The 16,261-nt window shown below is 36.1% G+C and overlaps 1 protein-coding gene across 3 annotated transcripts in view; it reads right to left on the bottom strand.

The window, feature by feature from the left end:
• LOC101745246 (synaptic vesicle glycoprotein 2B) overlaps positions 1-16,261 on the bottom strand; it is a 68,702-nt gene that overhangs the window by 36,190 nt on the left and 16,251 nt on the right. Inside the window, exon 1 of one of the 3 annotated variants that reach the window (XM_004929569.5) lies at positions 8,182-8,697. The exons of the other annotated variants lie outside the window; for them this stretch is intronic. The gene's annotated coding sequence lies outside the window, so the exon portion shown is untranslated. Of the gene's footprint in view, positions 1-8,181; positions 8,698-16,261 lie in introns of those variants that run through there. 3 annotated transcript variants of the gene reach the window in all.

Here is a 16,261-nt window from a genome sequence, read left to right as displayed (position 1 = left end):
GGCAATACATTGTACAATAGTGGACAATATTATCGCTACCGATGATCTTTCGACCAATCATTAAACGGATAATAAACATTAAAGAGAATATACAGTTTAAAAACTTGAAACTGGTGGTAGGACCTCTTGTGAGTCCGCGCGGGTAGGTACCACCGCCCTGCCTATTTCTGCCGTGAAGCAGTAATGCGTTTCGGTCTGAAGGGTGGGGCAACCGTTGTAACTATACTGAGATCTTAGAACTCATCTCAAGGTGGGTGGCGCATATTTACGTTGTAGATTGTCTATGGGCTCCAGTAACCACTTAACACCAGGTGGGCTGTGAGCTCGTCCACCCATCTAAGCAATAAAAAAAAAACATTGTTTTCAAATATCAATATATTTTTTTTATTGAAAAAATAATATGTTTTTGTACTTAAAAGTATAAATATTTTTATTATTGTAAATCTAAACCGTAACACAATTCGGCTTTGAATGTAATGATCAAAGCATTTCCATATTATGTTTCTAGACGTAATTAGATTCTCATATCTCTCATTACGTCTGGAATGTCTTTACTTTACCTTGAAAATTGAACTTCTTTTCAATTTCTGAAAATATGTACGCCATTGTATTATACTTTTTCATTGAGTCACGCTTTTGTGAATAACATAATGAAACGACAATTAAATATAAGTGGGTTTTGGAAAATACTTTACAACCTATACACACAAGCTGCTTGATCTTAGTTATAAATATAAGCTACTTGGCTATAGTCAAAGACGAGTACCTTATATTTTAACTATTTAAAAGAAAAACTTGCAATTACTACTACTAATAAGCAAGTTTATCTTAATTATTAATTTATTTACTTGCCATCGAATAAAGTATCAAATAGATGTGGGCGTAGAATGAAATCTGGAGGATGCTTAATAATATAAATAAATTTTTTATCATAATTATTTATCTAGTAGTGAAACCGCACGTGTTGGGACAGCCACGGTACTGCCCTATTCCTATCCCGAAGCAATCGGTTGGCGGTAATCCCAATGCAATTAAAACTGATCCAGGAAATCGGACCTGAGCCGTGATGGCATTAAGTTGGGCGGCGGGGTACTTTTGCCTCTAATTTGGTTAGGCCAATCCACGGATAATAACAGTAAAAAAATTATTTAAAAAAGACTATCGAATTGCGAATTCATAAGTCAATCGTCACACGAAAATAATATTGGCAGCTCACCGCTCATAATACCGATTGCGGATCAATGAGAAATGTTTGTAAAATAAGACAATGAAATCTACAATCGACAACTGTAATCTTCTATCTCGATCGCACGCTTCGCAATAATACAAAGTGTGACCAGCACAGGATGTAAGCAAAATTTTAAATAATACTTCAGCATCTTGTACATACAGAGCCGGTTTAATGAGCTCACGTGTTTCGGTGGCAGGGCTGTCACATGTGTCATTCTAAATCAATTAACTGCTGCAAATCAATCCATTGTTGTTTAATTCACGTTGAGTGTTTTTGAAGTTGACTGTAATTTGAGGAGGGGGCATCTTAAAAAGACTTATAGGGAATTTCTGAAAGAGTATATACGAGAGAAGGGGTCTGGGTACAGAGATGACTTGAATGGAAAAGAGGACGTACTACGCAGACCTCATATTTTAAGGACAAATAGAAGAAGAAGGATCAATAAACGTTGCATTTCTGATATGTTACCAGCCCTGTCTGTTACAGTAGTTTTATTAAAGTTTACTGTGTGAATGTAGCGATGTCAGTGATTTTGGCGTTTCTATGGCGGAATTAATTATGTGCGAGGGACACGCAACAGAAGACTTTCTGGGTTGGGTTGCGGATGACATAAAGCTATAAAAAAGTAATGAGTTTTGTTATTTTAAGCACTGTTATGGGCGTTGGGACTAAGAGTGATAAATATTATTTTTCATCCAAAGGCTTCATTTGAAGCCGTAACGTAAAGGATAAAACGCCCGGTGTAGGCGAATCAAGCGATGCGACTATGTGTTTAAATCTCGCAGATAGATATCAATTTATACGAACAAGTTCCACAATGAAGAAGCAACATAGTGTAACAAAAAATAAAATTTGCATAATTTATGAATTTGCGTAATCAGGTGCTTCGTGGTAGTGGTAGGAAAAAATAGCACCAGCAAGCCCACTGAGTTTCTCACCGGACCTTCTCAGTGGGTCGCGATCCGGTGGTAGATTCTGCGAAGCACTGTTCTTGCTAGAGCCAGTGTTAGCAAATTCTCTCAGATTGAGCCCGTCTGCGCGTAGCTGGAAAACCTTCTTAATCTACCAGCTAATAGGTAGGGGAAAAAGCACTGGTATATACTCGTACAATGTACCTATTTCTGTAGGGAAGTAATGACGCCTTCCGGTTCAAAGAGTCATACAGTACAATTCAGACTTCGACTATGGGTTAAGGCATTTCTGATGTCTACGGATTCTGGTAGTCGCTTAACTAGGTGGGTCGTAAATCTTACTTATAAATGTAATAAGAAAGGTCTTATGACAGTGGTTACATGTTTGCTTACGATAGTCGTGGCGTGCGAGTAGCAATTCTCGTTAAACCCCTCGGAAAGCGCTTTGCATGTGGTATTTTAGGAGGTAGCTAACCATCGATGAATTCGCTTGTAAAAATCGCGCCAACTGAACCTTTAATCTCGAGCGGGCTACAGAAGAATGAAATGGCTGTATTTTTAAGATCAATGAAACTGTGATAAGCTAGGTCTTATGATGAAAGCTGGACCTTGGAAGAAAAACATGCGTGCGTATCCTAAGCGGAGAGATTGACGAAGAAAAATGGTTTATTGGTTAATGGTTTATAATTGTTTCCTCTTGATACCGAAGCCCAACGACTAATCAAAGTGCCTTTAAAGCCTTAGTCTTGTAATGATTCTGTACCTAAATAGGTCATTTAACGATCACTTGTATTTTTCTGTTTTCCTGGTATTTGTACATAAGCTAGGTACATCAACCAGTTTTGATTACGGTTGACAGCACATGAGCAAAGCAAAAAGCATTGTATGCGGTATGTAATACGGTTGTGATTGGTTAGCCTATTTGAAAAAAACATTTGAGAAATTACACAATTAATTCATAAAATTTGAAACAAAGGTTTTTTCACGTTTCTAACGTGCATTTCATGGTAATTGAGGAGTGAGCAAAAAATCTTCATATTAATTAAGAAGGTGTACAACTATAAAGGCAATGCCAGATCGTTGTATACATTTGTGGACTGTCACAGACACGTGAGACCGGTCATCGGATTATGTTTTTTGTCTATGGGTTCCTAAGCCGTTCAAATGTGATGAAACTTGGTGCAGTTGTTTTTAGCACTCCACGGAACATATCTCTTATAGGTGGCGCGCGTGTAGTTTCAAGATATCCAAGTTTTTTTTTAGTTTAGTCATAGTCACATCGCCGCGTGACCGGTCTCACTTGTACAATAATAAAAGATTCTCAAAGTTAGGTTCGGAATAAGATTGTCAAAGTTTCGATATTATTTGTGGTTCTCATTTGCACAATAATAAAAGATTCTCAAAGTTAGGTTCGGAATAAGATTGTCAAAGTTTCCATATTATTTGTGGTTCTCATTTGTACAATAATAAAAGATTCTCAAAGTTAGGTACGGAATAAGATTGTCGAAGTTGCTATATTATTTGTGGTGTATCTAGATAGTTCAAGTTTGCAACGACGAGACGCAACCCTGTCCATCGACAGCCACGACTACTCTGCCCAGAGTATCCGACTAGGAAGACGAAGTTCAAGTTTAAAAGCTTAATTTATCCTTCAGGTGCCCTTAGTAAGTTACCCGTACCTTGGAGATGAGCTCACGCTCCATCTACTGTCAAGTTAATGACGCTGCTGACAATCGCCCACGCTCAAATCGAAATTCTACATTTACTAACAAAAACAGCATCTCAGCTACATTTCGTTAAAATTATCCTCAAATATATGATATACATCCATCTGTTGAAAAAAATCCGAAGGGCGCACCTTTCATGCCTTTATTGTATTTTTTATTACTTAGATGGTTGGACGAGCTCACAGCCCACCTGGTGTTAAGTGATTACTGGAGCCCATAGACATCTACAACCTAAATGCCGCCGCCCACCTTGAGATATGAGTTCTAAGGTCTCAATACAAGTACAACGGCTATCACACCTTTCAAACCGAAACGCATTACTCCTTCACGGTAGAAATAGGCAGGCTGGTGGTACCTACCCGTACGGACTCACAAAACGTCCTACCACCAATAATTACGCAAATTAGTTATAATTTTTTGTGGGCTTGATTTTTATTACACGATGCTATTCCTTCGCCGTGGAAGTTAATCGTGAACATTTCATAAGTACGTATTTCATTAGAAAAATTGGTACCCGCCTGCGGGATTCGAACACTGGTGCAACGCAAGATACCGGACCGGATCGGACGTCTTATCTTTTAGGCCACGACGACTCCAAAGTTTGATATATATAGTTACATATATAAAAAACCTTCTCTGAAATACCAACAAAAGCTCATCATTACAAAACAAATGATCCTCGAACGCACAGAAACAGGTAATATACAAAATCGAACACACAGTGATCGGTTTAATGAATAAACAAATGTTCTCAATTTATTTGGACATCGAACAGATTACAGATATATTTCTTTCAAGATTCCCATACTAATTTCGTTGTTAATTTGACACTTAATAAAGTCGACGTGTGTACCACATCAATAGTTGTGTGTGTGTGTGTGCTCATGTTCAAAAATAAGCTTCAAAAAACAAGTCGAAATAAACACGTAGTCATATTTTTAAAAAAAAAACGTACCATCTTTCATAGCAACTTCAAAGGAACTTGATGTTGATAATGAATGTGAAGATGTTCTTTAAAACGTTTTGAATCGTAAACGACCTGACCATTGCGATGATGGAGTCATAGATCGGCTTTTTATTTGTTTACACATTCGCGTGTTATATGTGTTTATAGCACGTGTAGGATATGCTATTTTCAAAGTGAATTATTTACTTCCCTATACTCGACAAATGGGCTGCCCTAAAGATTAAAATTGCGACCTAGCCGTTAAGCGAGCTTATAAATGTAGAGCTTAAGTGCGAGCTTAAAACTTGAGGGTGTATCGGAACAGATTCTGCAAATCTTGTGGTTTTACAGCATACATATGAAATAATATCATATATCAAATTATTTATATTTAGCATATTATGATATACAAGGTAAGCTGCAAATAAACTGCGTCCCTAATTTTGCTGATGTCCATGGGCAACGGTAAACGCTTACCACTAAAGGAACTCAAATGCTTTCTTTGGCGACAAAAAATATTTCAAATCCGATCAAATCAGAAGCTTATTAAAATAATGTCCTAAATAAACTATCTATTGACGCGCGAAAGCAAGAAAAGTGCATTGAATCTAAATCAACCTGTTGACCTCAAACCCAACCGCTGACTTTTAATAATCAATTTACTACAAAAAAAAAAATTGCTTAGATGTGTGGACGGGCTCACAGCCCACCTGGTGTTAAGTGGTTACTGGAGCCCATAGACATCTACAACGTAAATACCGCCACTCACCTTAAGATATAAATTCTAAGGTTTCAGTATAGTTACAACGGCTGCCCCACTCTTCAAACCGAAACGCATTACTGCTTCCCGGCAGTAATAACCAGGGCGGTGGTACCTACCCGTGCGGACTCACAAGAGGTCCTACCATCAGTAAGATATTATACAATACAGATATTATATAGTACATATTATAATGTATGTGTGATTATAGAACTATGTACCTACATATCACACATGCGTACACGCGTAGTAGGTACTTCCGGCGAATAAGTGTAGGTCATCTGCTGACCTACGGGCCCTAAAGAAAAGGTCGTTTTCACTAAATAGAGCGGAAAAACACATCAATTGAGTGTTTGTCGAGAGCACTATTCTCAATTGCACGTGTAGCGATAACCACGGAGCTTAGAACCGATTTATAACAATTAATTAACAGGATACAAATATAAAATTCAATTTCCATTGCGCGCGCTTACTGAATACTTATTACTTAATTATCTTCACAAGTATTTAGGAGGCGAACTAAAGAATATTATTATTTCTTGCCACTCATGTGACATTTTTAGTCGGACTAGAGGTCCCGCAGTAGTCGAAATTCGACTATAATTAATTGGAATTGTATAATAAGTTTGTACACTACTATGATTGTATTTTATACTTCTATGATCACAAATTTCGCCAAGGCTACACTATAAAAAAATATTAATAAAGACAAACAATATTTAATCTATTCTCAATTTGACAACAGACGTCAAGAACAAAAGTTTGACAATTAATAGTACGCATGCGTGTGTGCGTCAAATACATGGTATGTAGTGTGTTTAATGTTTTCTTTATTGATTTATTGTAACTTTTATGCATTATTTTAAAAAAAATATTAGCATTGGTCACTTCTTCTCTATATTCTCTATAAGTGTGGAAAATTTCATACTCCTCCGTCCGCGCAATTTTCGTAAAAAGGGATACAAAGTTTTTGCTTCGCGTATTAATATATAGATTCTTCTTGAAAACGTTTTCTTAGATTTTAATGTGTGCTACTGTTACGCACATATTTGTGGTATATTTTAGTATTATTTGAGTTTCATTTATTATGTATAACATGTACATTTTCCCAACTAAATATTCGAATACTGATTTAGTAGTTTTTCTCGTCTTTCGTACACGCTATTTGTAATTGTGGCTTTTGAAGAAATCCTCCTCGATACAATTAATTAGATAAATATACATTCGTGATCTATACGTTTGCATGTTGTTTATCTAATTTGAATTCAAGCAGTTGTTGTATGCACTTCATATGCGATTTTCGGTATAATAAATTGTAGTACGATAAATGGAAATTAAACAAAAATACACATTTTTTTTGTTTTCCAGCTATAATCATAATAAGGCGTGTGATTCCCGTTGACGAACATAGCAATAGAAATTATTTCATTGTTACTATAATTCTGTTCAAATAACCAATATTTTTTTGTGAGATTTATTTCTAATTTTGTAAGAGAACCTAATTGCATTGACTGTTTGATAGAAGATATGTGAGGAAAGAGTGTGAATGCAGTGATGTAGTATGAAAAATGGTCTTTATGAAAAAATAAGAAGTTGTATAAATGCAGGAAAAAGGGAAGTTAAAAGAGAAAAATTGTTACTATAACTTTCATTTCATATACCAAAATTCACTAAATCACTTAAACGTAATTTCTTAAAAGTTTGTAGTACCTAATGTGTCAAAATTAATACTTAATGTAAACGCTTACGCCACAGCCCATGGACCCATTATCAGGTATGTACGTCGCCTGCCGTGTAACATAAGGTCATAGCCACGGTAGGCAGCGCCTTGGCTCTGCCGCTGGCATTGCTGACGTCCATGGGCGATGGTAACCACTCACCATCAGCTGGGCCGTATGCTCATCTGCCTACCAAGGCAATTAAAAAAAAAAGAATAAGAAATAAAGGCTCTCCTAATCTGACCTTCAAACCGGAACATCAACTATTTCGCGCCATTAATATTATAACTTAAAACTAACTTCAACTGAATCTGTCATATGATTCGTCATTAATTAAGAAATCAAATCAAGAAAACTCATTATTTTATTGTTCATTAAATCTTTTATTGTTTTCTATCCGTTAAGACTTCGAAATTATCTACTTAAGTTCGAAGATTAATGTAAACATTATGTGAACTAGTTAATAACCTGCCTATCTGGTTTTAGCAAACAAAAATAAAATTCGTCAATTAAGTGGTTTGTTTAAGTAACGAGATGTACGTAGTGGTAATTATTTTTAAATTATTAACATCTTCTAATTTTATATCTTGTTCTTAATCTGTCTAAAATAGTTATTCACGAAAATTTAAGTTTTAATTCCTTTAAATATTATATAAACTAGATGTATATAAATTTACACTTACTAACACGTGTGTTTATTTATATTTCAATGCACCTAATACTATTTACACAGACAACTTTTGGTTGACTGGTACAGAATGCCTTAGGCATTAAGTCCGCCAATATAGATAAAGGTATGAAGTGTAAATAAATAAATTTATTTACGATGAATTACTTGATTGTTCATATTAGTTTTTGTTTAACACAAAATAAGCCTTAATTGCTTACCTGTTAATGTGACTGAGCAGGAACCCGAATTATAATTATTATATTATGGATTTTATCGAACAAATAAAAACGATACTATCAGCAAATAGTTCCAAGCAAGAGCATGTTTTTTTTTTTGTATTATTCTAAATTTAAAAATCTATCTTTTTTTTTATTTTCGTCACAAACGGAAAAACAAACTCGCTTCAAATAACACAATCACGGCACTTCTGTTTCTGGACATCCGTACTCTTCGTTACCTGTCGAAGCAACGAGCAACGGGGTTGAGATGCGCTAACAACTGGTTTATTTCTCGACGAGCTCGCGTTATTGTACCGTGGTCGTACGGGCGCGGTTATTATTAAGACGTGCGATTGAATGAAGGCTGCGCGGGCTTCTGACGCGAGAAGCTACGTAGCTATGGTTTTGCACTCCCTGCCGTTATCTTTGCCCCCTCTTTTCGTTATGCTGCCTCTGATGATTTAATCGTTTTGAGGTTGTATAAATTTGGTTCCGCGACAAATTAAAAACGTTTGGTTAGTATTTCGCAAATATGATTGAAGGACTTCAAGGCGTGTATTTACGTCACACGAGAATTGAAATGATATCTCTAATCGTCGAAAGCTGTCTCGATAAAAAAATCATTTATAAATATATTCCATTTTACGAGACTGCTAAAAAAAAATTAGGTTATTTTTTTTACATATTTCTTAAATAAGGATTCATACTTTTTACTGGTGGTAGGACCTCTTGTGAGCCCGCACGGGAGGTACCACCACCCCGCTTATTTCTGCCGTGAAGCAGTAATGTGTTTCGATTTGAAGGGTGGGGCAGCCGTTGTAACTAACTATACTGAGACCTTAGAACTTATATCTCAAGGTGGGTGGCGCATCTATACGTTGTAGATGTCTATGGGCTCTAGTAACCACTTAACACCAGGTGGGCTGTAAGCTCGTCCACCCATCTAAGCAACAAAAAAAAAACCTCTGTATCAATGGTTATGAATTGATTTTAATAATTTCGAATTTTGTGTAAAACAACCGGCTAATACCCATGTATCTGACAGTCACTAATCACATATCAAAACAAACGTGTAATGTGTCATGCGGTAACATTAAATGACACTTCGGTACTTGTTCACGAAAATACAAATATTTCTTGTTGAATTAGCCACGTTGGCTTAGAAAAAAATATATATATTGGGAAATCCAAAGTTTTTTTTCCAAATAAAGATATTTTCCATATTTATTCTTGCTTTACCAATTAGATACGTCGGAAGTGATCAGGGAAACTGCATAGTATGTTGTTTTTTTTAATCGGATCCTCAATCTCAAAAGTTACTGACTCATTTACACAAATTTCATTTATTAACACAGAATTAGTTAAACCGCCTTTCCATTTCTCCGTCGTATAGCCTATTTTTCTTGTTTATTATTGTATTGTATTGTAACAGTATTCTTTTCTGGACATATTGTCTACCCACCCCACTTACATACATAGATGTAAGTGGGTATAAAAAATGTTGATATTTTTTATTGCATATGTGGGTGAACGAGCTCATGGCTCACCTGATGTTAAGGGGCTATTGGAGCCCATAGATATCTACAACGTAAATTCCGCCACCTACCTTCAGATATGAGTTCTAAGGTCTCCGTTTTTTTTACAGTACAACTTAATATGAGTTTTCTCCTCCACCCAACTTAAATTATTCGATAAGACTCAAGTCTCAGTTATATTGAAATGGCAGTGCTCTGGATCGTCAAGTTAAATTCAATTACTCCTTGACGGCGGAAATAGGTAAGAGGACCTTGATACAAATCCGTGCGGGCTGCAACCAGTATTGACTGTTGGAAAACTTCGGTGGATGGAATATAAGCATTTGGTAGTTATTGTATTTCAAGAATGACTTCGGTCAAGAATGATTTCCTTATCTTCTGATGCTTAGTCAGATAATTATCAAGTAACATCTTCTGGTAAACAATGGAAATTGTAGCTATAATCAAGTACACTAACTCCGCGACCTTTTATTCCTAAAAACAATTGTTTTCGCTTAATAAATTCCTCAACATTTAGCAAAAGATAATTGTAGTGAAATTATTTACTTAATAACTAAGTTTCAATAAATCGATGACGTATTTTTTGTTTAATTCCCCTATTGTGTTCGATTGTGAATACAACGGTCTTTTGTCTACTTGATTGTCCAAAGCTTTGTGAAATCCACAGCATCAATGTTGAAGCAATTGAATTTAATTTCCCGGCACGCGATAAATCGTGGTCCTTGTTTCTACATCCAAGAATCTCCATTGAACCTCCGTAGTTTTCGACCTTTCATACTTTGTAAGAAATCAAACGCTGTTCCCGGCTAATCACGTCAATGTCGTTTTTAACCCTTTAACTGCCGTGTAGGTCACCGGTGCCCTACGTGACGCACTGAAGTAATTATGTTGATTTCTGTTACTCAAACTACTAAAAAGGTTTTCTTTTTATGTTTGAAAATAATTAACTTCATCACAGCAACGCACCTGTTGAATCTTTACTTCATTAACGAGGGTGAACTGGAAGAGAATGCCTGCATGGTGTTAAGTTCGCTTTGAACAAAATTTCTTGGCAAAAAAGAATTTACATTCATTCATTCATTCATTCATTCATTCATAGATTACTGTTGGCCCGGAGGCCTTTCCAGTTTTACCAGGGCAGGTGGGCGAGCAAGGGCTGAGCCAGCAGGGGTGGGATTTGATATCAGCTATCCGATCGCCTCCAAAGGAGACCTAATGAATCTACTACCGGATCGGAATCGTGACGTGCTGAGAAGATCCGGCGAGAAACTCAGCGGGTTGATATTTAGGTTAGGTTGCACGTCGAACTCTTTGCTGAGTTCAAAGAGAACGGTTACCGGGTCCCTACTCCTAGTGTTAGAGCTAACGGCTTCTAATGCAAGAGTTATTGGATTGGGATTTGGTGGATCCGTAAGGACGTGTACTAAAAAGGTGGGCTTGCCGACAACAATCTATAACAATGGTAATTAGGTTAGCCACAGTATGCCACGGTCAAGATCGATTTAACTCCGGGCGTAGCCGGAATAACCCTCTAGCCTACTAGTATAGCGAATAGGTAAAGAAAAAAATCGATTCAACGGACATTCATACAAACCAGTAATGTCATTTGCCGCCTGCAATTGTAGTTAGATGACACTACCGTCGCGGTCCACGATTTTAAATTATAACGTGGCGTAATTAAAAATTCAGAATGGGTAGGTTTTGATGACGTTCTTTGACAATCATTAATATATTTTTCAAAATTCTATTTTAATATACATTATTATGTTTTTTATTACCTATTTAAAGTATTTTTATAACCTGGTTAATTATTTTTTAATTTAGGTAATTTCATGAAATAAATATCAAATTTGCAGACATTTTGTCTTTTAATACTCGTATGTGGTTCGTTTTGATAATAGAACTTATCTACAATAGTTGTTATCAACATCGAGACAAATCTCCGCAGTTAAAAGTTAACGAGGTATTAAATTGTTGTAATAACAACAGAAATAACAGATAATTTCTCAATTATCAGTTCGTAGACAGACGTGAATGCCTAAACTATCTGAATTGTAGAAGGAAAATATATTCAAGCAAAGAACAGCAAGCAACAAATTTCTTAATAACCTAAATCTTTTTGCTTTCTAATTGGTAATGGCCTTATGTTTATTTTTGTTTTATTGCTTAGATGGGTGGACGAGCTCACAGCCCACCTGGTGTTAAGGTGTTAAGTGGTTACTGGAGCCCATAGACCACCTTGAGATATAAGTTCTAAGGTCTCAAGTATAGTTACAACGGCGGCCCTACCGTTTAAACCGAAGCGCATCACTGCCTTACGGCAAAAATAGGCAGGGTGGTGGTACCTACCCGCGCGGACTCACAAGAGGTCCTACCACCGGTAATTACGCAAATTATAATTTTTGCGGGTTTGATTTTTATTACGCGATTATGTTCAAATTTTTTTTTCTTAAAAAATATTTAAGGACGTTATTTTTTTTTTGGTTAAGTATTTTCATACTGGCATGTGGTGTTCATTAAACCTATTTTTGTGATGAAGGAATAGCCTTATCAGCTTCACGGGGGTGGGCGAGCTTGGTCTCAGCCAGGAGGTACCTGGGGTTTGGTGACAACTGCTCGAACGCTTCCAGAATCTCTAATTGATCTAGATTAGTTGATTCACGTATGTGTCTGTTCGTTGGCGAGATTTTCAGCGGGCCGATATTACGAGATAATGTCAGTGTCATATGTGATAATGTTAGTGTCATAGAACTAGCCTACTACTCATAGTAGCTCAGGTGGATCCAACAGGACGTTACTAGCGCATCTGCAGTGACTGACTATTGATTGAGCCAAGTCAGAAGTGGTATTCAAATCAAAAATTCAAATATTCTTAATGCCTTTTTGAACCGGTCAATCGTTGTTCTGTGATTTAGCTGCTTAAAGTTTTTAGTGTGATGATGTAAAACACATGCGTTCCCTATGAAGTTATCTAAAAAGTCTCGAAGAATTAATACTCCAAAGTGTTATTCTCAAAGAATACGTATACAAAAAACGCTACCGAGTTTGTTACGTGGCGGTTTTTCTTAAGACTGTAGCTCTTTTTGTAACCGGTAATAGAATTAACTCTGACATTCATCAAGTATTTTATATGACATTCAATTTGGAATTAATGGTTCACGAATTTAGCTTTGTGAATGGAGTATACAATAGTTTTGAAAAATAGTGTTTATCTACTTTATTATATATATAATTCTAATGTAGGTGTGTATGTCACTGAACTCATCCTAAACGGCTGGACCGATTTTAATGAAATTTTCTGTGTACCTTCAGGTGGATTCGAGATTTACGAATCAGCCCGGCAGATGGCGCTGCAGTCGGTATCAAGGTTATTTATCTTTCCTATAAATAATTTATATGGAAAACAACGTTTGCTGGGCCAGCTAGCCTACTCTATATAATTCTACTGTACGTGTGTATGTCAGTGAACTCATCCTAAGCGGCTGGACCGATTTGAATGTTTTTTTTTGTATGCATTTGAGCGTCACCCTGGATCGTTTAGATTCACAAATCAGCCCGGCAGATGGCGCTGCAGTCGGTATCTATGCTATTTATATGTGAATTTTTGTATGTACGAATATATACTTCAATGAATTTTTGAAAATGAATCGGACAACGTCTGTCGAGTCCGCTAGTCTATACTATATAATATTATAAAGAGGAAAGATTTGTTTGTTTGTTTATATTGAATAGGTAGGCTCCGAAACTACTGAACTGATTTGAAAAATTATTTCACTGTTTGGAAGCTACACTATTCCCGAGTGACATAGGCTATAATCTTATTTGAAAAAAATTAGGGATCCTTACTAAAACTCCAATAATGTAACCCAAGGTATAAAAAAATTACCTAAAATATTCTTTACATCGCGTGCTTTGCGAAAACTATTGATTATAGAATAAAATAATGTACTACGACTTTGTAGAACACATTATTATTTACAAAAAATGTCGGGACAGCATATGTCTAACTATTATATTTATGCCACAATAAGTGTTCTTTTATTTAAAAAAATAAAACAACGTCAAATATCGTTTAAATTTTTGTTAAAGACCCGAGCGGAGCCGGAGCGGACCACTAGTAAATTATAAAATTCTACGCAGCTATATGAATTCTACAATGTCTTTTGCATTTAAACAATTCTTATATTTCATGTCTACCCCTCTTCATTCACGATTCCCGTGTCGACCTCGTAAATGTTATATTGCTCGTAGCTTATTAGTCAGCGGGGACCTTTACCAAGGTGAAAGCTATTGGCCTAGGTTAGTACATATGGGTGTATATAGTACTGGATGAATATTCACATCACTATCGTCTTTTCGACAAACCATTCAATCCAATTATTCATTGTGTTAAATATCTGAAGGTTGGGCTCACGGACCAGATGGTGTTAAGTGGATACTCGAGATCACACATGTCAGCTCTACCTTGAGACACCAGGTCGGAGCTTCAATAAAAAAATTTTATTGCTTACATGGGTGGACGAGCTCACGGCCCACCTGGTATTAAGTAGTTACCGGAGCCCATAGACATGTACAACGTAAATGTCACCACCCATCTTGAGATAAGAGTTCTAAGGTCTCAGTATAGTTACAACGGCTGTCCCACCCTTCAAACCGAAACGCATTACTGCTTCACGGCAGAAATAAGCAGGGGGATGGTACCTAGCCGTGCGGACTCACAAGAGGTGGTACCACCAGTAATTACGCAAATCATAATTTTGCGGGTTTGGTTTTTATTACACGATGTTATTCCTTCACCGTGGAAGTCAATCGTGAACATTTGTTGAGTACGTATTTCATTAGAAAAATTGGTACCCGCCGGCGGGATTCGAACACCGGTGCAACGCTAGATACGAATGCACCGGACGTCTTATCCTTTAGACCACGACGACTTCAAAATATAATATAATATTCCCTATATCACCACGAATACTATATTATACATCATACCGATCATAATCCGATCAACATCAACGTTGTAAAAAAGTTGTTCACAGTACATTTAGTTCCCGTGTATTTTTTATCAATTAATCAATGTATCTAATGAAATATATTTTATTCAAATAATCTCTGAATGAGAGTGGTCCGGTTAAGTATTACTTTCTCAGTGAACTCAAATACTCGTTTGCAGATAAAAGTAGAACAATATTAATGCAAATAAAAACCATCTTAACCTACTTTTGTTTTTTTTTGTCAAACATAAAATAATCTAGAGAACTGGCTCGCTAAAAGTTATTATTTTTAGGTTCACGTTTTTAATTCTTTAAACCTTGACTCTTGTTAATTATTCAGTAATCCGCATATATCGGGAACCCATTACATGTTTTTTTTAAGGTCTCAGTATAGTTACAACGGCTGCCCCACCCTTCAAACCGAAACGTATTACTGCTTGACGGTAGAAATAGGCAGATTGGTGGTACCTACCCGTGCGAAATCACAAGACGTCGTCCTACCACCAAAAAAATTCATCTGATAATTCTGTAATAAAGAATTTAAATAATCGTGTTTTTAATTCAGTTATAATATTGGACGCGGTAGTAAACTCGACATTTAGCTTGATCGATGAGCGATTGCAATAAAAAGAACAATAACAAAACTAGTTTTAGCTAGAAACTAGGAATTGTTGCCGGCATTACGGTATTTTACTTTTGCAATCGATTTCAAATAGGAACGCAACAGATGGAATACTTTAAAGCCTAGGACTTATTAATATACAACGTGTTACAAAATACCACGTAAAAAATTTTGCCAACCCTAGTGAGCCGTCATGTCAGGGAACCAGATTATTTAATAGAAAGGTCTACGTACCTATTTTACCTAATAATTGTATACTTTAATAGTTTTTCTATTTTTCATTCATAAATGTTTGGTACCTCAATACAAGGATGTCATTATGCTCAAGTACTGGCTTCAAAAAATGTCAAGTTGAAAAGAAAAAAAAAGTTGTCAATTTCAAATTTTTTAATCGATATCTCACAACTGTTCGAGATTTTTTAAGCTAGGAACATCCCCCGCGGATTAGTACAACAATGTCATGCTATGGGTTACGGTGACCACTGAACATCAGGTGGGTCGTGAGCTAGTTCACTTACCTACCCAATAAATAAAAACCACATCAGTCGAGATATCTAATAGAATAATTTATAAATGTGTGTCTGACATTAGAAATAAAAATAAAAAACCATTAATTCATCTCTATCGGTTTCACTAAACTGATTATACTGCTTCTCGTGACATCAGATGACGAACTGGTCATTACCGGTTACGTAAATTTAAGTTAATTAAGTACATAGAACAAACAGGATAGTAGGTGTTTAAAAACCGCTTGAATTTTTACATATTATGAATAATAATTATTGTTGTTAATAGTTGTGGCGCCTGCGTTTCGAGATTGAGTCGTAAATCCAACCCGTACGACAAAATCTGACATTATTGAAATTATACATTAACATAACACGAAATCTTGAAATAATTATATTAAATGATCAAAGTATACTCTAACATAA

This window comes from Bombyx mori, chromosome 21, assembly GCF_030269925.1.
Source record: "Bombyx mori chromosome 21, ASM3026992v2".
Lineage (NCBI taxonomy): Eukaryota > Metazoa > Arthropoda > Insecta > Lepidoptera > Bombycidae > Bombyx > Bombyx mori.
The sequence above is the reverse complement of the archived record's forward strand: the minus strand, read 5'-3'. Positions and strand labels throughout refer to the sequence as shown.